Source organism: Furipterus horrens, unplaced genomic scaffold (genome assembly GCF_987537825.1).
Source record: "Furipterus horrens unplaced genomic scaffold, mFurHor1.1.pri manual_scaffold_11, whole genome shotgun sequence".
Classification (NCBI taxonomy): Eukaryota; Metazoa; Chordata; class Mammalia; order Chiroptera; family Furipteridae; genus Furipterus; species Furipterus horrens.
This window is the reverse complement of record NW_028327181.1, coordinates 2,263,329-2,289,507: the sequence shown is the minus strand read 5'-3', so window position 1 is coordinate 2,289,507 and position 26,179 is coordinate 2,263,329. Positions and strand designations below refer to the sequence as shown.

General features: G+C 58.0%; 1 protein-coding gene across 4 annotated transcripts in view; it reads left to right on the top strand.

Annotated features, from left to right (window-relative positions):
* The window catches only part of ZNF664 (zinc finger protein 664), a 79,304-nt gene that overhangs the window by 28,441 nt on the left and 24,684 nt on the right, over positions 1-26,179 (top strand). For 2 of the 4 annotated variants that reach the window (XR_016514151.1, XR_016514149.1), the window contains one exon: positions 19,484-19,632. The exons of the other annotated variants lie outside the window; for them this stretch is intronic. The gene's annotated coding sequence lies outside the window, so the exon portion shown is untranslated. The remainder of the gene's footprint in view (positions 1-19,483; positions 19,633-26,179) is intronic. 4 annotated transcript variants of the gene reach the window in all.

Sequence of the window (26,179 nt, the reverse complement as noted above, 5' to 3'; positions counted from 1 at the left end):
TTCCAGCCCCTGGTCTTCACACAACTTCCCAAATACCTGTTCTTGGGGTGGGGCGGGGCCCCAAACCTCCACCCTGCACTTGTTCTCTGAAACATTGTATAATGTTTGTTCATGAAGCATTTTCCCCCACCACGAACAACCCGTCAGCCTCCAGGTGGGGCTCATTCTCTCCGCTTTAGGCCTCTCTCACCTAATTTAGGGTTGAGCCTTCATGCCCCTTGTCCGTCTACTTTGTTTGGTATATTCACACTCTTGGCTAACTCTAAGTTCTAGGCTGGTGCTGTAATGATCACTCATTTTAAAAGATAAAAAATGATATGATTAATGCTAAGAAGACTTTTTTGGAAAGAGATATTATATAAAAATGAAAGCATAATGCAGTTTTATCAGGCCATTTGGGGGAACGAGATAAGTTGGAAATTGAGAGGCAGTATAGCCATCCCCGGTTAGAAACCATTATTTCCTTGTGCTGTGGATTCAAAGTATAGTTTTCCTCCCCAGGGCCCAGCTAGTATACGTAAATCAGACCACAAATAATGTTCTAAAAAAATCTCTGGCCCTGGCTGGTGTGGCTCAGTGGATTGAGCACCAGCCTGTGAACTGAAGGGTCACCGGTTCGATTCCCAGTCAGGGCGCGTGCCTGGGTTGCAGACCAGGTCCCCAGGCAGGGGCACGTGAGAGGCATCCACACATTGATGTTTCTCTCCCTCTTTTTCTCCCTCCCTTCCCCTCTCTCTAAAAGTAAATAAATAAAATCTTTAAAAAAAAAATCTGAGTGACTTCTTGGCGAGGCATGCCCAGAACCATTTCTAATCGGACAGCCTATTGATAAAGCGATTCTTTGGGGCTCTAAGAGTCTCGGTCACACGTATCAGCTGCTTAACATGACCTCCCCTTCTCTTCGCCTGTGGGCCCATCAGTGACCATTATCGGAGCAAAGGGAGTTCTGCTGGAAATACAAGAAAGCTCAGAAGATGGTCAGACAGCCAGCAGCACCGGAGAGAGGATTTTAGCCTAGAGATCACAAAAGCTTATGAGCGTAGCAGTCGTTAAAGAAAGTCCTCCTCTTCTGCCTCCTCTTCCTCCCCTCTAGGCAGACATGTGGACCTTACAAAATGTCTTTATATCTTAGAAGTAGACTTTTCTGTCTTGACATACTTACCACTACAGTAGCCACAGCAACTCCAAGGGGAAAAGACAGTCCCTCTGTTTTATGCTCGGGACACCAGAAAGAGTGTTCAGGGGCTTGCAGAAGAGCGGGTAAAGCTAAGCAAACCCCCGCCTGTCCCGAAATCACCATGGGACCCAGCAATCCCGTTTCCGGGCATACAGTCCAAGGACCCGAAAGCAGGGTCGGAAGAGGTATCTGCGCACGTGTGTTCACAGCAGCGCTATTCACAGAGGCGGACCAGTGGAGCCAGCCCTGTGTCCGTCGACAGATGAGTGGACAGCAACGTGTGGCCCACGCACATGGGGGACGATTATCCAGCCTTTTAAAGGGAGGCAATCCTGACGCATGCTGCAACATGCGTGACCTGGAGGACATCGCGCCCTGTGAGATAAGCCAGACGCGGAAGGACACAGCTGTGTGATTCTGTTTACACGGGGGACCTGCACCCTCAGGTTCATGGACAGAGAGCAGAGGGCGGTCCCCACAGACCCAGTGTTTCCCGGGGACAGAGCTTCAGTGTGGGAAGATGGAACAGTTCTGGAGAGGATGGTGGTAATGGTCACCCGGCCGGGGGAGTGTGCCCAAGACCACCGACGGGCACCTGCTCAGCCCAGCCGGAGAGAAAGCCTCGTGCACTGACTGCAGCGCAGAGCCCTGGCCACACACCCGCAGGAACGTGACCCAGGCCCGGTGGTGGTCAGCGCTGAGGCAGTGCGAGCAGCCTTCCCAGGGCCGTGGGGGCCGGGAGCGGCTTCCAACAGGAGGGCTTCCAGGGATGCCTAGGAGGTCCCCTACCAGGTACAGTGGGAAGGCAGGGGAGACCTACGTCCGGTGCTTCTCAAAATGAGTCGTGCTTCAGAATGCCCTGGAGGCCCCTGAGCCCCGCCACGATTTCCGCCTCAGCAGGTGTGTCGGTGGGGCCTGGGCAGTGGCCTCTCTGTGAAGTCCCGGGGGACGCTGCTGCTGCCACCGTGGTGCTGGTGTCCAGAGGAGCACACTGCGGACTGCTGATGTGCTCGAGGACCTGACGTGTGCCGGCCCAGGGCGGGTGTGGGGACCTGCAAGTCACTCAGCGTCGCTGGGATCGTCGCGGGATCGGATGTGTCTGAGCGATACGTTTACAGAGCTAGGGAGGGGCTGCGTGTCTGGGAGGTGTCTGGGCAAGGAGAACCTAGAAAGGCAGGTGTGTGTGCTCCAGCGGCGGCCGGCACTGTGACAGATGATACGTGATGTGACGTGGTGCTCAACCCTAATGACATGACTTGTGATATCACATACATGTTCAACCCATGTGCTATGATATGATATGTGGTCCACTACAATAGAATGGTCCGTGGGTGTTGCGCCCATTTTACAGACGAGGTCCTTGTGCAGCTGTCCCACGCCCGGCCGGCTGCTGAGAGAGATGTAGGAGGCGCAGCCCACCAGGCTTGGTGGCTGATAGGACCCGGAGAGGGACATCTACGTTTTTGACTTTGGAGGCAGATCACCAGGTGAAGCAGTGACCCCGCCAGAGGTGTGGGGGCGGGGGCCAAGTTTGCAAGTGTTCTGTCCAGATCACGGGGCAAGGGGTGTGCGCCCCCTCCCGTTCGCCACTGGCTTCCTGGTTAGCTTTGTCTTTTATTTCCACGCTCCACTCGTGCCGTCACGTTTCCCTTCTGTGCGACGCTCGTCAGCAGGTTAGCAAGTTATTGGCCGGTGTCTCCAGCATCCTCATGGGCTTAGTGTTTGACCAGGGACAAGGGACGGAATGTGGACTCCCTGTTGGAGTCCAGGCTGCTTGAGAGAGCAGGTCTTCTTTTTAGCATGAAAAGCTTGGAAGAGAAAAACTAGAGGAATCGATACCCCTCTGCCCATCCCACGGGTGGGGCAGTTCTTAGCACCGCACAGTTTTAGCTCCGTTCCCCCTGGGACGGTTGAACGTGGCCTTCAGACACTGTGACAGGTCACTTCTCAACCCAGAAATGTGGGTCTCAGGAAATAAGGATGTTTTCCCATTCAACCCCCCCAATGCTCAGTCTATATCCCACTGTACCCCAGTGTCTCTTCCCTCAGATTTTATCGTAAGTTGGAAGAATTTTCCATGAACCCCTCGTTCTGCCACGAACATTCTGCTGCTTGCTCTGTCATGCGCCCCCCATCTGTCCACAGTTCATCTGTCAGTCCATCTTCCTCCTTCAATGCGTTTCAAAGTAAGACACAGACATCCGCGTCTTTCCCCCAAACACTGAACACGCCAACACAAGAGTTCAGTATTTGTCGTTTTTTTCCCTTTGGGGTCAAGTTTACATATAATGGCATGCACACATTTTTAGTGTCATATTTGATGAGTTAGAGCAAACGCATACATCCCCAAGCCCCTGTCAAGATAGGGAGCAGTATCGCCACCCCAGAAAGTGCCCCTGCGCCCCCCAGCCGCGGGCAACCCCCGTTCTGATTTTTCCTATTGTGACCGCTCCCAGGACTTCCTGTAGCAGAAGCGCGCCGTGTGCGGCTTCTTCCACGCAGCACAGTGCGTGATGCTTGTCCGTGCTGAGTGCGTCTCCAGAGCGCCTTTCCACGCTGCTCGGGGTCGCATTACGGGGGCGTGCCACCGTGACTCACTGTCGGGACACCTGGGCTGTTTCTTCTTTTTGGCGATTGTGAATAAAGCTGCAGTGAGCATTCCTGTCCAGGGTGAGTGTGTGCATGCCTGTGTGCATGTGTGTATGCATGTGTGCATGTGTGTATGCATATGCACGCGTGTGTGTGGACGCCCCAAATGTCTCTCCCTGCTGGTTCCTTTTAACCACGATCCGATCAAGGTCTGCACTGCAGTCGCTTCTGTGCCACTGAAGTCTCTGACTTGGACTTGGGAGGGACACACCCACAGCTCCCGCCATCCGGTCGTCACTCCGACTCCTGCGGAGCCACTGGCGGCGCCCTTGGGTGTGCGGTTGGAGTGGTTACTGTGCCCCTGCCCGTCGTCAGGGGGGCAGGGAACCTCGGCACGCCGCAGGGGAGCTCATTTCTCTCGTGCGCCCCAGAGCCAGCCCCTCGGTAGGGAGGACGCACCGGCGGTCTGCGGCCACAAGAGGGCGCGGTCGCCCGCCGATTGAAGTGGGCGCGGCCCGCCACGGAGGACGGTGTCTTTCAGAGAAGAACCTTTGAAGAGCGACCTTCAGTGTGTCCCGTTCGGTCGCACTCACCGTGACGTTTGCTCTGCTGTTTCACAAATGCTTACTGAGCACCCCCGGGTCTAACCCCTGTGCGGGGCACATGGGGGGCGGAGGAAGGAGGCATCGTCCTGGCTCGAGACTCCGGCGCCAACCAGCAGGGGACTCACGCGTCGCCTGTGCGGGGAAGTGGGTGCGCGGCGTGAGGCCGCGACACTCAGTGGCTGCGAGCTCGGGCGCGGGGACGTCAGGAGCACAGGCCGGGGGCGTGAAGGTTCTGGGACAGAGGGCGTGTGTGGGGAGGCAGGAGGAGGTTTGGGACAAGAAACCTCCACTGTTTTGACTGCAACGGGGGCAGAGGGATTGGCCCGGCCGGGCGGCGGGGGGGTGGCCGAGCATCACCTCTGGGTCCTGCAGGAGCGACCGCGACCGCCTGGCAGAGCAGAGAGGCGCGCTCCGGGACGTTCTCAGAGCACTCGTAGTGAACAGCGGTTTTAGAAGTCAGATACCTCTGTGTTATATTAGCACGCTCTCCCTTGGGTGCCTGCAAGTGGGGCCCGTGGTGAGACGCTTTGCCGGTTGGAGAGCAAAGTCGTCTGACACTTGGTGGAGTGATAAGGAAGACGTTAGTCAGGACGATTTGGATCCATGCCAAGAATATCAAGCTGATGTATTATCATCAGTCACCATGCGGTCCCAGCTAACAGGTTTGTCTGCATATGCAGGAGACTTTGCCCGTCCCCGCGAATTATTTCACCTGCTACGGAGTCAGGGGCTTTTAAGGGAAACAACCCGCCCTGTCCTGTTGGAGGAGTGGGAGAGGGGGCTGCAGCGAGAGGGAGGGCATCGTGGCAACGCACGCGAGTGGCCCCGAGGGTCACCTCCTGTTGTCCGGCCCCGCAGTCGCCTCACGGCGCCAGGGGGCCTTGGTCAGGACCCTTCAAGCTCGGAAGTCCCTCCCCGGCTCCGCTGGGAGCCCTTCCCCGAACTGGACTCCGCGCTCCTGCGTTTGGCCGGGTCGGCGTCCCGCGTGGTGCTGAGCCCCGTCCAGTCCAGGAGGCGGCGGGCAGAGGGGTCCCCGCCTCGGGGAGGGAGTAGCGGGACACTTCGTGGGAAGCGAGGAGCAGGTGGGGCGCTGAGGAGAGAAGAGGGAGAGCCCCACCTCCTGTGCTGACCAAGGGAAAACTGTAGAAAGTGTTCCCCGTGGTCACATCAAGTGGCAGGAACCGGATCTGCCTGCGTAACATTCCCTGTGCAGGCAGCTTCCTGGGAAAGTGGTTTCTTCAGAGCCATTCCGGCCCCCTCCTCCCTCCATCCCCCACCCTTCCCCTGCCCCTCCTTCCTAGTCTAGGACCAGACTGTCCCCATGGTCACCACAGAGAGTGGCCACGAGGGGGCAGCCCAAGCACAGCACATTGGAACCCCAGAATCACCTTCAGAGCCCAGACAGCAGCCCGGTCCACCCGCTTTCAAGAGTCCCTCTCTGCTTTTTCTACAATCACACCGTTTCCTGTAACACACCGGCCTGGGCTTAAATCCCCTTTCCGTGAGCGGGGAGGACAGGGTGGAGGAAACCATAACGAACTGTGGGGAGGAGTGGCACCCAGGCGTACACGTCCCTGGCGGGGTTTCATGGCCCGTGGAGAGCTCTCCTTTGACGAGCCGTTGTTTTTAGAACGAGAGTCGGTCTCAGAGGGCCGGAGAGAAGGAACGGAATGAGAGCGTCCCGACTGCTACTTCACGGCACCCGCCCGTGGCCTGCCCGCCTCCCTCCATCCCACGCGTCCGTGTGGGGTCCCCTGCCCCGTGTGAGCGTGGTTGGTGCCCGAGGGCGCCCGAGACATAGTCTGTGTCCTCCAGAGGTTTGCGTCTGGTTGGAAGGAAGGCGACAGGTTTACAAGTGGCTCGAACAGAGAGTGCAGCTGGTCACGGTCACCAGGAGAGCGCCCACCCCGGCGCAAAGGGGAGAGAAGGCCTTCTGGAGGGCCCCTGGAGCCGCGTCAGGGGTTTGGTTCAGAAATGACACATATCACGGCCAAAGCCAGTGACAGGGCCGAGCCTGTCATCAGTGCGGCAAGAAAGTGTCCTCCTCCCCCAGGAGGGACAGCACACATCCTGGACACGTTTTGCCACAGCGGGCACGTAGACAGCCCGGAGCGTGTGGTCGGAGTTTTACCTGCCATAGGGCCGGCTGGTTTTCTCAGCAGGGGCTCCGGGTGTCCCCGGCCTCCGATGGGCGGACCCAGAGCGGGAGGATCAGTGGAAACGCGAAGAAGTGAATGGGCAGGAAAGGTTCGGGTGAACCAATGAACCTGGCAGGTTTAGGAGCTTGACCACATGATTCTGAAGCTGGTCGGGAGGACAACAGAGGCCGGGGCCGGGGGGCGCGGTGAGAGCAGGGACGGGGCCGCCCAGCCTGGCGAAGAGGAGATGGAGCAGGAGGCCTTGGTCACCAAGGGGTGGCGTTAAGCCGGGAATAAGCAAGCCGACCAATGACAGGACAGGGCGCTCTCCACGGGTCACCAGAGATGCGTGGTGGCCTTAAAGGAGTTAGTCCCTCCCACACAACAGGAGGGAGCGCTTGGTTAATAAACAGTTTGGGGCGAATGGAATCTTTGGGAAAAAAACCAGTTAAGAGTCTCACCTCTTTCCCTACACCAAAAACATGTTAGCTGCCCTAAGGAAGTATGTATATCAATAAAATCTGGATGAATTAGAAGAAAACGTGGGTGATGGCATTTGGGTGCTCTCTGAAAAGGAAGTCCTTTTTTTTCAAGTGGGAGAACAGGAGGAAAAACCCTTAAGCAAAGACATTCATAGGTTTTTTTCACTAAAAATTTGAATTTCCATGTGTACCTTATTTTTCCTGTAGAAAGTGAAAAGCCAGAGGTGACCCGTGAACATAAATACTTGTCCCGATATATTAACGTCTAACCCTTAAATGCACAGAGTGCTTGTCCTGACTGCTTAGCGTCAGACGAGGACCCCGCAGGGAGGACTGGGAGCAGACAGTTCAGGGGCGAGGAAACGTACGTGGACGATCAATAATCGCAGAGGAGAGGCTTGTCCAGCTCAGCCAGAGCCGGAGACAAGAAGGCGACCAGCGAGAGGCAGGTGTCGTCTTCTGAGCCGCGTGTATAAATATGGGTGTGAGTATCACATATGTGTATATAAGTATATACGTGCATATACACGTTTGCGTGTGAACATGTGTGTCCGCCGGTAAGTCCTATACCGCTTCTTATCGTGAGAAACTGAAAGCTGAGCTCCATACGCCGACCAGCTGGGCTTGGCGACGGTCATCCATCTGCCATCCACTGTCGGTGTATTGATTCGTAGGGCTGAAGGCATGTATTGTTTCTCTGACCACTTGAAAGCAAGTTGCAGGCTTCGTGAGCCTCCGCCCCTTAAATGTTTCTCCAGGCGCCTCTCCGGTAAATAACTGTCACCAGCAAAACCACCAACCGACACACCGTTCCCCACAGCCAACCCAAGTGATGGTGACCCCCAAATGCCACCTCATAGTCAAAGCTCTCCGGTCGTTCACAAAACGTGTTTCTCAGCACTCTTTTCAAACCAGGGGCTGGGGACATCTCTCTCCCTTTATTTGGTTCCCTTCCCTTTAATTGAGTCACCGGCATCCTGACTTTTTCAGGGGCCAGTGTCGGGCACGTCCCCAAAGCCGCCGCGGCTCTCAGCAGGCAAGGCCATCTTTCTGTCTCTTCAGAGCGCCCCGAGCTCTTAATACAGTCACATATTTGGAGCTAAAAAAATACCTGTGGACGTCCTGACGGTGGTGACTCACAGCGGCCGGAGCAAGTGGGGGACAGGACACCCTTCCCACGTTTAACGCGTGAGTGACCTTTCACGCCGCGCTGAGGCAGTGACCCTACAACATTCAGGCTTTGAGCTGTCCGTCACGGGCCCAGGTGTGATTCGTCCCTTGCTCATGGTGCTAAGAAGAGGGCCTCGAGGTGGTCTCTCCCGAGGACGGCGCACAGCACCTCTGGGCCACAGGATGGGGGTGGGCATCGGTCCTCTCCCCGCCTGCCTGGCTGCTGTTCAAACCCTGTGTTCCCAGGGGGCATGCCTGCCCTGCTCTGGCCCTCCCCAGGGTTCGCGCCTCACCTGGGAGTTCTGCAGGTAAATGAGCTTAGGGCTGCGGGGCGGAGAAAAGCTGCCGGACAGGCGACGTAATGGCCTTCATCCAGCCCCTGCCCCGTTTCTGTGGCCCGGTTGCCTTCGGTCCTGGGTTTTCCCTCTTGGTAGTTCAGGCATTGGGTTCCTGTGTTGATTAGAACATTTCTGGAGACTGGGGACGGCCTCGGGAGGGGACCCGTGGGTGTCCGAGGGTCTCAGCAGTGACACCATTTACTCGGAGCGCTGAAAGGCACGGAATTAGCCCTGCACGCTCCGAAGACAACCGTGACCCCTGTGGTCAGAAAGCTGCCCAGCGCCCCGAACACCAAGGGCACAGAGGTGCTGGCTCTTGCTGCCTGAGACCCTCCGTGGGCCATCTCCGAGCTCCAGCCGTGACTCTTGCATCATTTTCCCACTCCAGCCGCTGCAGGCGGCATCTGTCACCTTGGCTCCCGGTTTTGTGGCTGCAGACGCTTCAGCCATGTGTCTGTGTCGCAGCGGCACTCCGCCCTTCGCGCAAGAAAACCGCGTAGACAGTATGTCGGCACGCGAGCATGGCCCCGTGCCAGTAAAACTTTATTTACACAACAAGCTTCGGGCCCACGCGCCCTCCAGACCCTGTTCCGCCTCCCGGCCCCGGTCCCGCAGACCGCGACGCGGCTGGATCGCGCCTGCTGACCTGCCGTGCCCCCGGCTCCGTGCCTAGGAGTCTCCTTCTCATCTATAAAAAGGGGGTTTCCGATTGATGTGCAGCACCGGGAAGGCCGGGGCTGCCCAGGCCGCCTCCGCTGTCGGGGACCCTGGAAGCGGCTTGTTTCTGCCCGGTTCGCGGGAGCAGAGGGGCCCTTTGGAGGCGCGGTGCAGCCCTGGCCTTTATAAACAAACGCGGCCTCGCGCGGCCCGCGAGCCCCGAGTCCGGGGTCACAGCTGGAAGTGTTTTCCTGGGAAATTCAGAGTTGTCAGAGGCGTTTTTTCTGGAATTGGCTAATTTATGCCTTATTTACCTTGTGGATACAATCTGAGGGTTAGCTCTGGGTGACTGCTGCTTTTTCTGCTCTATATTGTCAGGAAAGTGGACGTCTCTTTGGCTTAACATTTAAAAGAAAAAAGAAATGGAGCTGTGGAATAAATTCTCCACCCCTGACAGTGAGGAGCCCCCAGCCCCCACGCTCTGTGTTCTTTTAAGTTCGATAAAACTAGGTTCTGTTGAGAACGTTCAAGTGTTTCACCTTAGGCTGCAGGATTGGGAACGAATCTCCCAGGATCCGCCTTGCTGGACGTCCACGCTGGAGCCATGTGCACAACCCAGCTGGCGGTTGGGACCTGCCAAACCCCAGGGCGTGGTCGCCTGGCTGAGCGCTGGGAGCCGGCCCGCGCGTGGGCACACGTGTGGGGTGCCCACCCCGTCCTGCCTCGGGGTGGGGTTTGAGTCTAACGCTGCTCATCAGTTCCTCTTGTTCTCTAAGTGAAACAGGCCCGGAGCCCAGGTGAGGACCTTCAAAGGCGTTTTTCCTCTGGGTCCAGAATAAACGCTGAAAGAGAAACCCGCACCTCGGAGAACTTTTGTGAGACAGCCCTGGGTCCGTCCCGCCGGAAGCCAGGGCAGACGCGGTAGGAGCCGGGCGGGTCAGACGCAAAGCCTGAGGTCCAGGGCCGGCCCGGCCGCTTCACCAAGGACTGAGGACCGAGGACCGTCCTCTGCTGACCCTGGCATCTGTCAGTGGTGACAATGGTGACAACGGTGACAGCACACGGCGTCACCGGGGCGTCCTGCAGGTGCATGCAGCTCTGACGCTGGCCACCTGGACGTGGCAAAGGCCCCCCAGGTCAAGCCCAGTGCCACAGAACTGACCCCCTCAGACACCAGTTGCAGGTCCAGGCTGTCACCTGGGCTTCCAGGCGACTGGCTGTAGATCCGAGGGTCCCCTGACCCCCTCGCCGGGTCTGATTGATCCGCTAGAGCAGCTCACAGACTCGGGAAAGTGGTGGACTTACTAGGTCACCTGTTTAGTGTCAAAGACTAGGACTCAGGAACAGCCAGGGGGAGGGGAGACATGGGGGAGGGGTGGGGGGGGACGTGGAGCTCCGTGTCCTCTCTGGGCGCCCCACCTGGCGGCTCTCTGCACCCCGTCCTCTGCGTTTTTCTGGAGGCTTCATTGCTTAGGCATGATTGACCATTGGTGATCAGTTCGACCTCCAGCCCCTCCCCCCTTCCTGGAAACCAGGGGGAGACACTGACGCCAACCCCATCCTTGGGGGCTCCCAACGGTCACCTTCTTATACTGTGGGGAGGGGCCTGTTAGCAGCGGCAGAAGGCACCTTCGTCTCATCACGTGGCAAACTTGGAGGGTGTAGGAGCTCCGTGCCAGGGACGAAGACTAAATATAATTTCTAATGAGTGTAAATTCTAACACCTCGAGACGAGTCTCAGGAATTGCGGGTGTGTGGCTCCCGGCCCCTTCGGCCTGTAACCGAATGAAGCGGGGGGCAGTCACCAGCTGGGACCCAGGCCGGGGGTCTTCAGGGAGGGTGATCGGAGCTGCTCCTGCAGACCCAGGAAGGGTTCACGTTCTCTTCATTCCCCCAAATCTCTTGGGGCTAGAGCACCTTCTGCCAATCATCAGTTCCAGTGTCGGGGTTCAGAGGTACAGCAGAACCCCCTTCGGACTCGTCCGCGGAGCGGTTCATGAGCCCTGTTGGGCGCCGGACTCCTGCTGTGATGAGGGGGCGTGGCTGGGCTTACCAGGTGGGGCTCCTGGGCACAGCACCTCCTCCAGTCACCGTCTCCCTGTGCCCCGGCTCCGTGGGGGTGGGGGGACCCAGCCTGCCGCTGTCCCAGGCCTGCCTGGAGGGGAGCCTGTCTTCCTTCCTTCTCCAGGAGAGACAGCTCCTCACACCCAGCCCGTCTTTCTCCTGCTGCCCCCACACGGGGGACCCCTGTGTCCCCTTCCTTGGCTCTGGTCCATTGCCCTGGCAGATAAGATCTTGGCATTTCGGGGGACAAACATGAAAGAAAAGTTTCTTTTCCCCACTCCCCACCCACCTCCCTTGAAAAAAGTCAGCCTCCCAAGTGTGGCTCTTCCTGCTCCTTTGGAGTTCAGTCGGACTGCGTTTCAGCTCAGGAAATCCCTGCCCCCCGCCCCACGCCCCGCTCCCCCCACTCTTCCTTCTCCTCCGTGTGGCTCGGCCTGTCGGCTGAGGAGCAGCAGCTGAGCTGAAACAGTGTCTCGCTTGGAGCCAGCGTGGAAAACGAGGGCCCTGAGCACCCGCTCTCGCCTCTCGGGGCCAACTCAGGGCCCCAGATGGAAACCCCAGCGCGGCAGCGGGGGCCCGCCTGCGGCTCCCCGGCCGGAAGGTGCTGCCTGGGATTTCTTAGGCTTTATTCTCTCCTCCTAGTTGGGGAGCTGCTTGTTTGAGCCGGACGCTGAGCACAAAGGGCAAGTCCGAACCGCGGCACGTGCGCTGGTGACCCCTTATGCTCCAATCACGGACCGTTGCCTGGTCACCCTGAATTCTCACCCTGAGGGACCTGGGCTGCGGAGGGGTGACCTGGCCGGGGTCACACGCCAGCGATGGCCCCGGGGCTGAGGCTCCTGGCCCCGGGCGCACGCCCTCGCCGCTTACATTGGAGGGGAAGAAGGAAGACGGTCTGGAAGATCTGGCTCGTGGATTTCGGCCCCACGCGCTGGCCCTGACTGTCCCGGTTGTCCTATTTCTACCTCCGGGTGGCCGCCCTCCCGCGTTGTTAGGCCAGAGCCCCGACCAGCAGGACCTGCCGGCCGGCCTTTGCAACGCTTGCTTTACCCTCTCAGGGGCCAGGGGAGCCGTCCGTTTTAATCCTGGCTCTGGCTCCATGGCCTGAGGATAAGTCTGGGGTCTTTTTCTCTTTAGCGCAGGGACGAGGCTGCATCCTCCTCACTGAACCGCCAGGGCCGTCCCTAACGGGGCCCTTGGCATGTGCCGTGAACTCCAACGAGAGAGACCCCACGCTCCTCTGTGGCGTGGGGACTCACAGTCCAGGCTGCGGACCCGGTGCTGCCCCGTCCTTGCGGCCGGCCCCAGCCAGCAGCTCCATGCGGGTGCAGTCCTTGCTAACGAGGCCAAAGGAAGCTGCCTCCCAGTCCTCACCTCTCCCCCCCCTCCCGTGTCCCGAATGCTGGCCGTGGAAAGATCTGGAATGTGGGCTGTGCTGTGCTCCTGGCCCCCGCGCCTGCCGCCTGGACGATCACGTCCGCCCACGGCTCCCTGGCTCTGCGCCACGTGACCCTGCCTTCGGGATAAACATCTGTAACGACTTCCCGCAGCCCACACAATGCCCCTTTTGTAGGAATTCAAGTCCACTGCGGGGGGACAGTTGGCGAAACGGAGCCGCTCACTCGTTACCCACACAAAGGCCCCCCTGCACCCCCCAGCTTTCAAGAATCAGGAACTCAGAGCTGCCCTGGTGGGTCTTTGCGCTGGGCTGGGTGCCACGGCAGGCTGCTTGGACCGTGGTGTCCCCACGGCGGCCCTGAGCTGGGGCATCCTGACCCTTTATGAAGGGCTGTCCAGGGTCCCCAACCCCTCGGCTCTGCTCAGAACTCCGGGCTCTCGATGCCCCGGCAGGGAGCTGGGCACCGTGTCCCCATTTCCCATGGCGTGCGTCTGAGACGGACACATCACTGTGCAGACTGTCCGGAAAGTCCTCAGTGGCCTTTGTGAGGCAGCAGGTCCTTCAGGCAAGGAGGGGCGTCCCCGCCACCGCGGGACAGGTGGCAGGGGCTTGGCTGTCCGGAGCAGGAGGGCTGTGTCCTCGGCGCCCGGGGCTCCCTTGGGCTCTGGTCCTGCAGGAAAGCTGGCTCTGCACGGCCACCATGTGGAACCCCCGCGGGTCCCAGCCTTACGGTCACATGTCACAAAGTTAACGGGGCATTTAGCGCGCTCTCACTGCTGTGCAGCCGGCACCGCGGTCTCGTTCTAGAGCATTCCCATTGCCCTCCAAGCTCTGTGCTGGGAACCCGAGGTATTTCCTCGGGCCTTCTCCGCGCCTTTGACGTGGTTAACGCGGTGTTTGCGAGCCTCACCCTGATTGTGCCGCTTACCTTAGAAAGTTCCTTTTATATTAACATAGTTGCACCAGAATTTACATATAATAAAACGGACCTGTTGTTAAAGTACAGTAGATGGGTTTTGACAAACGTGAGCCCCTGTGTGTGTTACAATGTCTGCATCTGTGTCACCACTGGAATATTCCCAGGACTCTAGAAGGTTCCCTTGAGCCCTTTCTTGGCCAGCGTCCCCTTCTCCACTCCAGGTACTGACGGCTTCCATTTCCATTTCTACTGACGTTCTAGAACTTCGAGTAAGTGGGGCTGTCCGGGGCATTTTCCTTTTCGCCGTCACCCTCTGCTCGGCGCCCCTGAGAGTCACCTGCGCTGCTCCTTAGTGTGGCCGGGTGAGCGCATTTCTACTGCAGGGAGAGCTCAGCGCGCAGCGCAGCCACAGCGCAGCCCAAGGTAACACAGACTCGGTTTGTTCTCTCTCCTGGGGTGGACGTTCATTCCAGCCCTTCCCCACGCAGTTCCCTCTGGCCGCCTCGGGCCACTGGTCGGTTCCAACGGTTGGCCAAGTCCCGTCCGTGCGCACGGCACCTGCGTTCCTCAGCGGTGGCGCGCACCCCCGTGCACAGTTTTGTCTGGGATGGAGGTGAGGAGGCCGATGGCTCGTGACCCGGTCCCATTTCCCTCCCCTCCATCGTCTCCGCCCTGTGCTTCCCAGGGACACGGGGCTGGAGGGGGAGCAGCCCTCTTGTGGTCCTGCCGGGACACGCCCTGCGGCCAGTCTGGGCGGTTGGGCCCATTGTCCCGGCCTCAGAGGCCGACCCGGGCCGACGGTAGAAACGTTGATGGAGGGGCTGCTGAGTCCAGAGAGCGAGAAACTCTCCCAAGAAGAGGTCAGTGAGTTCCTCGTCGACAGAGACGTTCAGGCAGGACTGGGATGCCCGTTTGGGGGGACCGTGGGAGGGAGCGGGGAGCAGGGGCACCTCCGACCCCCCCCTCCTGCGCGGGGCTTGACGGCCCAGCTAGAACAGGCGCATCTTTCTGTGTGTGGGTTCTGTCAAGCTTGAAGGGGACCGTGTGCCTCCTGCTTCCCGTCTCATCTTAACAGACATGTTAGACTCCACCTCCTCCTCCTGACCCGCTGGCTGAAGGGTCCTCGAACAATTACGAGCTCAGGTTCCCCCACCCCGAGGTCCACACGCATCATCAATCCTTCTCCTGTGGTTTTATCCAAAGGCCTTTTGTGTGTGTTAAAAATGCGAAACACCCACCCCGTGCCAAATTCCAGCAAGGCGCAAATACGCAAAGGTTTGGTGCTTAAAGGTTTCTTATGACAACTGCCACAGTGGACATTAATATGTAAATTCCACCAGCGGGAAGGTTGACTTTTGGTCATAAAACGCCTCTTTCCTCCCGATAATCCCGTCTGACTCGACAGCTGTCTAGACAATGAAAAAACGAACCCCGTGAAACAGAACAGTTTAAAAACCTTTGGGGCCAAATACATTCTTTAAAAAAAAAAAAAATCGAGCTCCATGGTGAGAAATGTGAGAGCAATTAGTTAATTACGCCAGGGGTCCCGGAGTTCCAGCCTTGAATAATAATAGGCCTCTCGCTGGAACGGCATTTTAATACTTTGAAAAAGCGCTTTTCCATTCCGTGTCCCCTTTGATCCCCTGCAGTGCGTGACAGTGTCTCAGTGACCTTGCTCCGGGATCGGAAAGACCACCCCGATGTGACGCCTCAGGCCTCTGGTGTTACCGTTGCCTTCTGCTCTTCAGCACGTCAGTGCCCGTGAGGGGACGCAGCCTCAGCACATTCAGATGGGCTAATAGGTGGCCCAGCAGACAGCAAGGAAAACTGCACTTAAATCTCTTTATCTTTTAACTCTTAACGTGCTTTGTTGGCTTTCCGTGGCTTTGGGATCAAAACCTCCCAAGTGTTGCCCTGGTTGGTGTGGCTGAGTTGGTTGGAGCATTGTCCAATAAACTGAAAGGTCGCCGGTTCGATTCCTGGTCAGAGCATGCCTGGATTGCGGGTTCGGCCCCTGGCCAGGGCGGGTGTGAGAGGCAACCGATCGGTGTTTCTCTCTCACATTGGTGTCTCTCTCCCTCCCTTCCCCTCTTTCTAAAGTCAATAGGCATATCCTCGGGTGAGAAAAAAAAAAATGGCCAAAAATAATGACCTCACACCTAAGGGCAAAAAATTTTTTTAAACATGGTTTCCGAGGCCTGGCATGACTTGGCCACAGCCAGCCTCTGCCCAGTCTCATTTCCTGGTGATTCCCCTCCCCCTCTTCCCTCGGTCCAAGCTGGCCTTTTGAAAGTTCTCCCAATGGATGACGCTCCTCCTCCCATTGCGCCCAAGCTGTCGGTAGGATAGACTGAGGCCAGAAACGGATTAAACACCAATCATTGGGTTCTGGATTGAGCGCAGGACAGTTTCCACCCAACTGCCCATTCTCAGGAACAAACCCACCTGCCACGCATTTCCCAGGATCCGGTTCACCATGCCCTCCTTCCAGCTGGAGAAGTGTAAAAATATTCCACCTCTCATTTTCCAAGGAGACCCCGTCTTAGTTTCTGGTCTCTGTTGATACCACACGGGACAGAAGAACGACTGAGCCGCGCCCTGCCCGAATGCCTGGCCACGGAATTGCTCTCATGTTAAGTTGCTCGGTGTCGGGCTTGCTTGTTATGCAGCAGCCGCTGACTGCAACGTGCTGTGACCGGCTGGGCAGAGGCCTCGCGTTCCGGCTGGTCGTACACGGATGCCGCTGACGCAGCCTCTCTGGCTCCCCAGACACCGCTCTGCCGGCCTCTCCAGGGGAGGAAGTTCACGCAGGTTAAACCAGTCCCACGAGCGTGCTGAGGACCTGCCTTGTGCCCTGTCTGGTCACTCTGGGAATGACAAAGACACCCTGTTGAAGAGCTGGTGGCAGGTGGGTGATAGGAATCTTTTAAAACTGCTCTCCTTTCCAGGCCAGGGAACCTGTGACTTCCTAGCGTTTAAGTAGGACACTGAGTGTTTTCAAGGGAGTTTGCAAAGGCCAGACAGCACTGTATTCCCGGCGGCGGCTGCCGGGGAAGCGCGACGTGCGGGAGGATGTGTCCGACAGACACGGAGCGACATCCAGGGCCAAGCTGCCGGTGCGGAGGCAGACGCGGCTGTCGGCACAGCTTCCGGCTGCACCCCAGCCCTCCCCTCCTCCCAAAACACAGGCTTCCTTCTGGGGGCGGGGGCTCAGCACACGGACGTGTCCTATGGAGATGCTCAGTGTGGGTGGATGACGGGGCTGTGACGAGCCGCGGCTGGTGATCTGTCGGGACCAGACTGGGTTTCCATGAGGGCGTGTGTTTGGAAGTTGATGGAAGGTGTCTCTGGCCTCAGGATGTGGAGTATGTGCCAGTCGGGAACAAATGTCATAACCCACCTCAGGGCAGTCGGAGTCCCCACCAAGGCACAAATGTGACTTCAGTCCCTGCTGCCCTGGACGTGTCAATCAGAATGAGTATCCGAGTCTGTCTGGGTAGCTTTGTTGGCTAGAGCATTGTCCTGATGTGCCAAGGTTGCGGGTTCAATCCCCAGTCAGGGCACACGCCAGAAGCAACCAGTGACTGGATCAGTAAGTGGGATGAAGCGATGTCTCTCTCTTTCTCCCTCCCTCTCTCCTTCCCTCCCTCCCTCCCAGTCTCCCTTCCTCTCTCCCTCCAAGACCTATAAATAAAACATTTTAAAAAGAATGAATATACTTTAAGTCTGTATATGGTGACACAGAAATTTTAACATAGTTCTAGAATCAGCCGAAGAATCTGCTGGAAGCCAGAAGCCGTTTGAAAGGCTGGGGCATCGTCAATTCCAAACAGAAGGACGGTCGGCAAGGACAGCTTGGAGCCTGAAGGCCAAGGGCGGGAGCCGGGGCTGAATGTGCGGGAGCTGGCAGGGAGGAAGGCGGAAAAGTTCAGCCAGCAAAGGCCGCTGGGGGTGTCCGGCCAGAGAGGGATTCTGAACCGAAATGAATGAGCCAGAACTGAAAGTCTCAGTTTTCTTCCTGTGTTGCAGGAAAATTGAAAATCTCAGGTCTTCTTGGATTCCGGTAGAAGTAATGGTCCACTCCTTTAAGAGTCATGAAAGAGAGACTTGACCTGTTTCAGGCCAGCTGTTTATTTCTCTTCTGTCTCCTTCTGTCTGCTCCTCACGGTGTCCCCAGCCAGCGTCACTCCCCCGCCCGTTGTCATCACCCTCCTCCTCCCCTGTCACAGGGCAATTTGTTTTAAGTCCCGTGAAAGCGACTTTGGTATGTGGCTTAGAAAAATGGCTTCTGTAACTCAATGTGAGCCTTTTCCAGGATAGCCCCTTAAAACGTGCCAGAGGCAGCAGGGGTCTCAGCCTTGACCCCTTCAGACGCCACCGCAGTGCCAGAGCCCAGGCCCATGGCCCCGAGGTTCGGGGTCTGCTCCCACCCTTGGCTGCTGTGCAGATCAGTAAGGTCAGGGGACGCCGCCGTGAGCCTCTGCTCCGGGAAGGACACACCTGTACGGACCCAGGGCTCTGGCATCAGTTGGTTGAGGCAGGAGCGGTGGGTGGCGGGCTCCGCCTGGCCCTTCCCCTCCTCCCGAAATTCTCAGGGTTCCTTCCCAGCCCTCTGGAACGTCTTAGGGGTGAGTGGCCCACGCGCTCAGCCGCTCACTCGCTCGGGGAAACAGATCCTGCAAATAGAACGGGACACGGAAGAGATTCACGTGCTCCCCGGGACTATTAATGAAACCCTGGAAAAATCGGTGTGTCCCCGTGACTTTGAAGCTGCCGAGAGTCTGTTTTTCCAAGTCGCAAGGGGCGACAGTGGTCTGAGGGCTGGTTCTGAAAAGCCCTCTGTCTGGAGCGCGGAGGGGAATGAAGGCTGCCCTGCCCACGGAGCCGCAGACAGGGCCCCAGAGGGGCATGCGCAGCGTGGGGGCCGACCTGCGTCCTTCAGGGCTGTGGGTTCCCGGCTCTATCTCCCGAGGGCCCTGGGGTACCAGGATGGTGGTGCTGGGGGTCCGCGCTGCCCTGGACCCATTCCTGCCCCAGGGCTGGGGGTCCTCAGGACAAGGGCAAGCGCCCACCCAGCGCTGACGAGGCCCCTCAGGCCCACAGGTGAGACCAGAGAGCTCAGGGGCACGTTTAAGGTGGCGCTCGCTCTAGGGGGGCCAAGTGGCTCCGGCCTCACCCCAGGCCCGGCCCAGGACAACTTCTGGGACCTGGGATCCCAGAACCTCCTGCCCGATGGCCCGAGCCTGGACTGGACCCCTTGCTGGTGTGTTCCAGACCCGAGGGTGGCCAAGGGCGGTTTAAGGGGCAGGGCCGGGTGTGCAGGCTGGGGGTCCGTCTGCACACACGGAGGCTCCTTGCAGTACAGGATTTAGGATGATATTCCTAAATGATGTTTGGCGTCATTTCAATATGACATTGACGAGAAAAACATTGACTCCTGGCCAGGCCACTGTCTGTGTGGAGTGCCATGTTCTCCCCGTGTCTGCGTGGGTTTTCTCCAGGGGCTCTGGGTTCTGCCCGCACCCCAGAGATGCAGTGAAATGGCGTGTCTGCCCTGTCCCGGTCTAAATGGGTGTGTAGGTGGCCCTGCGACAGCTGGGCTTGAGCCAGAGGTGAACCTGCAGTGAAGCTCGAGTAGTCTGTGGAATAACGGGGCGTGTTGGGGAGAGACTTTGTGTGTGCACATACATGTGCATATATTCACACACATGCATGTGATATATGTTTGCGCGCATGCACACGTGTGTCTTATGTGCAGATACATGGCCACACGCACATGTGGATTGTGTCCGTGTGCATGCTTGCATGTATGTGTGTGCTCGCATGTGTGCGTGCGTGTGCAGGTGTCATGTGGTTTGCGATCTCTCTTCCCAGTCACTGAAGTCACAGATCGGACTGTTTCTGGGGGTGGCATTTTAAAGACCATCATCCTCTTCCTCATTTAGGAGCTGAGTCCCAGGGAGAGGACGTGACTGTCCCCCGTCATTCCAGAGTCAGACCCCAGGGCTCTTGACCTCCAGCCCCAAGAGAGTCCTCCCGTCCTTCACGCTGCGCCGGCATCGAACAGACGGAGGGGCACGGCCGCGTCTCCAAGGTACCTTCTGAACTCGCTCTGGTGCCGCGTCATTGATTCCCAGACAGACTGGCCCCTGTCTCTTCAGCAACAGGTGACAGTAGCCCCACTGGGTCAAGAACAGAAAGTAACGTGTCGTCTTACGGGACGGCGTTTGCCAGCGTCGGGGGCCGCTGGGTGTAGGGGTCTGAACAGTGTCATCAGAGGCACCTGCAGCCTCTGTCCTCTCACTCTCCGTGTAGAGCCCGCGCCGGATCCTCCTGGCGGTCCCTGGCGGGGCCCTGCCCACCCCTGTGGCCAGAGGGCCAGAGCCCCGGGCCGACGTGCCCATCAACATCCGCGGCTTCCCCTGGGCTCCGCTGAGTCACATGACCACCCCGGCCCCGCCACTGTGGCCCCGCCACTGTGGCCCGGCCCCTGGCCTCGCTTCAGCCCACAGGGAGCCCTGTCCCACCGGCTGCGAGCGGCAGGGCGCCCGGGGGAGGCCGAGGTGCCTGTCCAGAGGGAAGCGAGCAGCAAATCCACAGCCGTCTGCTTGATCTGCAAACCCCATTGTGATCACATAAGGGCCCCGAGGGCTCTCAAATGGGCCTCAGCCCGCGGCAGCCGGGGCCAGTCCTCTGTCTCCACGACCCTTGAAACTCATACAAACTTTTCCCATCCTGGGTGGGGCCCGAGGCCAAAAAAACCGCTCGTTTGATTAAATCGAGTACTTAATACTCTAAAGCTTTGTGATGATGTAAAGCCCAAGTTTTATCTGCAGGGCGCAAGAGGTTTTAATAGGCCCGACTTTTGTTCCAAATTAAAGAGATGTTAAGTTCTTTAGTAACCCTAGCAGGGGAAAAAGAAAACAAGAGAAGAAAAGAAAAGAGAGAAACTCCCTCTTATTTCCAAATCACTACCAGTGGGATTTTAAAAATTATTCTCCCTCTCAGCCGTGCGTCCCTTTATACATGACAGGTTTGGCAGGAAGGCCCGAGGCCATAATCTAAACCAGAGGTTGGGGTGTGTTTAAGGAGCCCCCCCCACTTCCAAAGTAACGTTAGATCTGCTCACCTTCCAAAGGAAGGCCTGTGATTTGGGGGGGGCGGTGCTGGGGGCGGTGCCAGGGGAGCGGGGGGCTCCGTGCGGCCATTTCTGTGGCTCTAGGATGAAGCGAGCGGTGCCTCCCTGGGTTTGCAGCAGACAGTGCGACCCATGACTCAGCATCAGTTGTTACGTCTGGATTCGGGATGAGCTTACACGCTTAAAGGGAATTGCGGATAATGCGCGCGTGTGTGCGCTTGTGTGTGCGTCAAGTCCCTAGTCATCGAGTCTTGTTCTGCGATACCAGGACGACTCCCTTCCCTGCCCGCTGATGGGGCCCCTCCGCAGGTGGCAGAGGGCGCGTCACAGAGGAAGGGGCCACTGTGGCAGGGTTGCATAAGCTCGGTTCTGTGGGAATGGGGTCAGAGGGGCGGTGCCGGCAGGGCAGGGGGAGCTGGGATCTCATCTGGAAGCCGCTACAATGTCCCTCGGCCCCGCCCCGTCCCTCTGCTCCACCTCCCGACGCCGCTGCCCGAAGCCTCTTCCCCGGCACCACGAGGCCCCTTTGCCCCCCTAGCAGGCTGCAGGTGTGGGGGTCACCACCTCCCCAGAAGCCCTCTGTCCCCAGTTGGACCCGTTCTCTTGTAGAATCCCCTGTATTTTGGAATAATTGCGGACATACAGAAAAGGTACCAAGCAGCGCAGCGCGTTCCCGCGGACCCGCACGCAGCCTCGCTGTTGCGGACATCGTCACGCACGCGGGCGGGGCCGAGGGGCACCGACGTTATGCCTTTCAGTGAGCAGCCGGCCTCATTTGAACTTCACACGTCTTCCCATCGGGCCCTGTTTCTCCTCGCGACCCCACGTTGCAGCCCGTGGTCCAGTCTCCCCGGTCTCCTCTGACCAGTGATGTTTCGCAGCCCTTCCTTGTCTGTCAGGACCTTGACGCGGGTGGAGACTGCTGGTCAGTGATTTCGGAGGCCAGCCCTCCCCCTGGGTGTGTGTGACGTTCTCCCGTGTGTGAAGGAGCTGGCGCATCCTTGGCCAGAAGGATGGCACCCTAGCGAATGAGCCCTTCCGCGCCAGAAAAGTTGGCAGTAGCACCCTTGATGTGGCCCAGCAGGCGCCGGTACAAACATTGCTTCCCTGTGTCTTGGAAGCCAAGCTGTGCTTTGGGGAGCGAAGCAGAAATCCGGGCGCCCACACGAGGAGGGCCGTCAGTGAGCTGAGGGGGCAGACCTGGAACCGAAAGTCACCGTGGGTTTGCCTGCCCTCCGCCGCAGGGTCTGACCTGATTCCCAGCGTCTGGCGCCAACCTCCGCTCCTTTGTCTTCCCTTCGGATCTGTGGCATCTGAGATACCCCGAATGGCCCTGCTGCCTTGGAGGGCGCCTCAGAAACGGGGGGCGGTTTGGCAAAGAAAGAGATACTTCGCTGCAAGGAGAAACGCCTCCCCGCTGTTGGTTTATTTTCGTTCTAGGCCTGCGGTCTTCCAAGGGGTGGGTGCTGAGGACACGCATTCCCTCTGCATCGTTCAGCAAAGCGCCGAGATGCAACCTTTAAGCGGGGCTCTGGGAACACAATCTGTCTCCTGCAGGAAAGATATTAAAATCAGGGGCCTTTCAGGTTCCCTCCTCCCCTCCCTGTGATTTATAGCTTTGGTATTAACCGCGGCATTGGGAGGAGAGGGCGGGTTGGCTGGGGCCTGACGGGCCACCTCTTCACAGAAGCAGCAAGTCCACACTTTGTGTTCACTTCCTGCTTCTGCTGTAACAAATCGCCACCAACCTGGCGGCTTACAAGAACACAGGTTTATTGTCTAGTGGTCCCGGAGGCCTGAAGTCCGAACTGGGTCTCACTGGGCTATGGTCAAGGTGTCAGCCCGACGGGGCTCCTTCTGGAGGCTCCAGGGAGAATTCACCTACTGCCTTTCCAGCCGAAGAGGGAGCCCCCACTCCTTGGCTTGTGGCCCCAGCCGCCATGTTCAGAGACGTGTGTGTCTCTGGCCCTTCCGGTCTTTCTCATGCTGTGTCACTTCTACGTTCTCATCTTCCTCCTTTTCTGACTTTCAGGGACATTTGTGGTGACATTGGTCAGCTGATTGGCAACCTTGATGTCACATGTCACCTTAAACCCTCTGGGCCATGAAACCTCACGCATTCACAGGTTTGGGGAATTGGGATGTGGGTGTCTTTCGGGGGGACTATTACCCCACCCCCCACAGAGTCAGTCCCCCGGGTGGAGCGAGTGAGTCACCCAGGTGGAATGGGGCCGTGGGCAGGGAGGAGAGACACTACTGTGTACCAAATAAAATTCGCCGCCACTGTGGCTAACATTTGTGAAATGCTTACTGTGACCTTGGGCTATGACACATGTCATCTCATTGGATTCCATGAGGTAGACACTATTGTTATGTTCATGTCACAGAGAAGGAAACACAGAGGCTTATCGAACCAAATCAATTGATTAATTTGATTTTAATAGTCCCGGGTGGCCAGAGGCTACCCTCACAAACAGCACTGCTCTATTAATGCAAACTAGTTAATTCAATTAAAATTTATTCTCAGTGTGGGGGCCGTCTGGGCCTCTATGTTTTTGAAATGTCCACCCAGAGGTCCTCTTCTCTCCCTTTCAAATGCCTGTCACTTGCTGATGGAACCGCAGGGCCGGGCTGCCTGGCGTTAGAGAGAGCGTTCCCTCTGCAGGTGAGCTGGGCTGCAGAAGGTGCAACACCCCAAGAATGTGCCCAGCTCTGCACCCCTGGAGGCCTCCGGGCAAGTGGCTCCGAGTTCTGGGGGACGGAGAAGAAAGGTTCCGTTACCAGACACCTGTTTCCCAGGCCCTTCTGGGTACTCCGCTCCGCTCCTCCGATCAGGCTGGGAATTCCCAAACGCCAAGGCCAGTGTGCAGAGCAAGCAAATCTGCCGGAGGCCGGCAGAAGGTTCCAGAATTCCCGCCTCCTCCTGAGCAGTGCGAAGTGAGCCATATTCACAGTCTACAGAACGACTTTTCTTTTGGTTTCCACGAGGGGCTTTTTCTGAGGGAGGCTGAGCAGGATCGATGACGCTGCTGGAACAATTTCAGGGCAAATGTTGACGTGACCTTCCTAGCGGCCTCTGGGGCCCCGCGGGGGCGGGCAGGTCCCGTCCTTGGTCGGATGGCTCTCCAACCTGCACAGGAAAGTTTCCGATCAAGGACAGAGGAAACGTTTCTTTTCAGCCTAGGGCAGACGTTTTGAATCCATGCATGGAAGGATGACAGAGTCATTAGGGTCCAGTGTAAATTACTCTGGGCCATCTGCCTCCCGCGGGTGGACTGTGCAGTGAGTCTGAACGCCTGCACGACGGGGACGAGAGCGCTTTAGTTTATCACGTAAGAGTCACGTTAGAGGCCACGGGGAACGTCGCGGGCTGGTGAAAATAAAACGTAGGCTTCCACCGGGCTGGCCACCCGGAGTGCACCCCGACTTCTGTCCCCCACCCCCGCTGTGTTTTCTCTCAGCTTCCACGTCTGGTGTTTTCTTTTGATCCACGTACTGTTCCAGCAGCGTCGGTGCTCAGGCCCCTTCCCACACCTGACTTTAACGTTCTGCCCGTCCGTCCGTCCGAAAGGGGTTTCTTTATCGTCCGTTCCTACTCACCTTGAGTTGAATTTTTTAATCTTAAAGAATAAATATATGTATTACATTTAAGAGATGTTTACAAATGACCTTTGGAGCCCGGTGGCCCGAGGCGCTGCCTCTCCTGCCGCACCTCCTGGGCGCCCTCTCTGAGCGGGAAGCCCACGCAGGGCTGCTCCCCGCGGGGAGGGTGAGTCCTGCAGCAGCAGGGAGCGCAGAGACTTCGGGGGTTCTTTGTCTCCTGCGGAGGGCTGGGGACCCCTTCCCTGGCCACCAGAGGCAAGGCGTCCCCCCCAGCACCTGGGAAATTTGGGGTCCGCCTCGCAGCCAGGCCTGTCCTTGAGACGGACGGACGGAGTCGCCCCGCTTTTGAGAATGAAGAGTTCAGCGTCACTGCAAAGCCCTCTTTCTTTCTCGACGGGAGAGGTGCGGGGGGTGTTTGTGGCTGGAACTCCCACGCGGGCCCTGTGGCCGCAGCGCTTCCCTTTCTTCTCCACCTGCCCCCCTTCCTGCCCCCGCTCCCAGCCGAGCAGACAGAAACCAGATCCCACACCGGCCGGTGATGAAATCTCAAATCAGGAACACATGAGGCTTTGTCTGAAAGGTGACCGATGGCAGAGAGAGCGCTCCGCCCGCTCCCTCCTCTCTTCCTCCTGGGGCCACGGCTTGTTTCAGGCCTAACGCTCCCATCCACGCTCACGCCTCATTTCACAGATGCCCCCTGGGTAGGACTCGGTCCGCAGGCCTGTCTGACACGCGGTCCTGCCTCTTGGTGGTGGCGCTTTGCCGGTCCCCCGCTCTGCTTCTGCAGACCCCTGGCCATTAGAATTCTGCCCTGGTTTCTTGCCCTGGTCAGGTGGTTCGGTTGGCTGGAGTGTCGTTCTGTAAACCAGAGGGTCCCCCGCTCAGTCCCCAGTCCGGGCACAGGCCTGGGTTGTGGGTCCGGTTTCCGGTCGGGGTGCCCGTGAGAGGCAGCTGGTGGATGTGTCTGTGTCACATCAGTGGTTCTCCCCCTCCCTCCCCCTCCCTCTAAAATCAGTGAGCTTGCTGTCAGGTGAGGATAAAAAGGAAAAAAAAACAAAATATACCCTGGTTTCTTAAAGTGACCTGTGACTTAATGGCAGCCCGGCACCGGCACATCTAGATCCGCGACGTCAGAGATGCCTGTTGGCAGAAGAGCAGCCGGGAGCCTCGCAGGCTTTTCTATGAGGATGTGATGATGAGAGGACCAGGATGACATTCTCCTCCTCCTCCTCCTCCTCCTCCTCCTCCTTCTCTTCCTTCTTCACTGAAGTCAATTCACAGAGCAGAATGGAAAGTGTTCTTGTAACGGTGGGGCTCAGTCACGGGATAAAGCAGGTGAGCATCCTTCCCGCCCCTGCACTGGGGGCATGTGAGCCTCACCCAGGGGTGCCCCAGGCCGCCCAGAGGCGCGGAGGGGACGGGGACACGATGGCACAGCCAGCAGAGGCTCAGAGGGACTGAGCGAGGGCGCTGTTTACTGAGAGGGAACGTGTGGGCCCTGAGCCCTGCCACCCACAAGCACGCCCGGCTCACGTTGGGTTGTGGGGTGACTTGTTACGCAGCGTCGATAACTAATACACCCTGGCGCAGGGTGTCGTAAATCTGTGTTACCTAATAGTGTGCCTCACATGCAATCTGCCTTCAGGCTCTGGAGAGGGTCTATATGTACATAGTCCCCTGCTGGGCGTGTTCGGGTGAACAGGGAACCACGAACGGGCTGCAGGGCGCGCGCAGGTGCCGTGGGTACTGAAGTGTGCCCGCTGGAAATACTGTCCAGGGAAGTCCTCTAAAAATCCCAAGTATACAGACTGTAACGCCCTTGTTTATTTTCATGTCTGTGCTCTGGCCATAGCCCACCGCTTCCACTCTAACAGGAGACGATGAAGAACAAGAGTTCCTT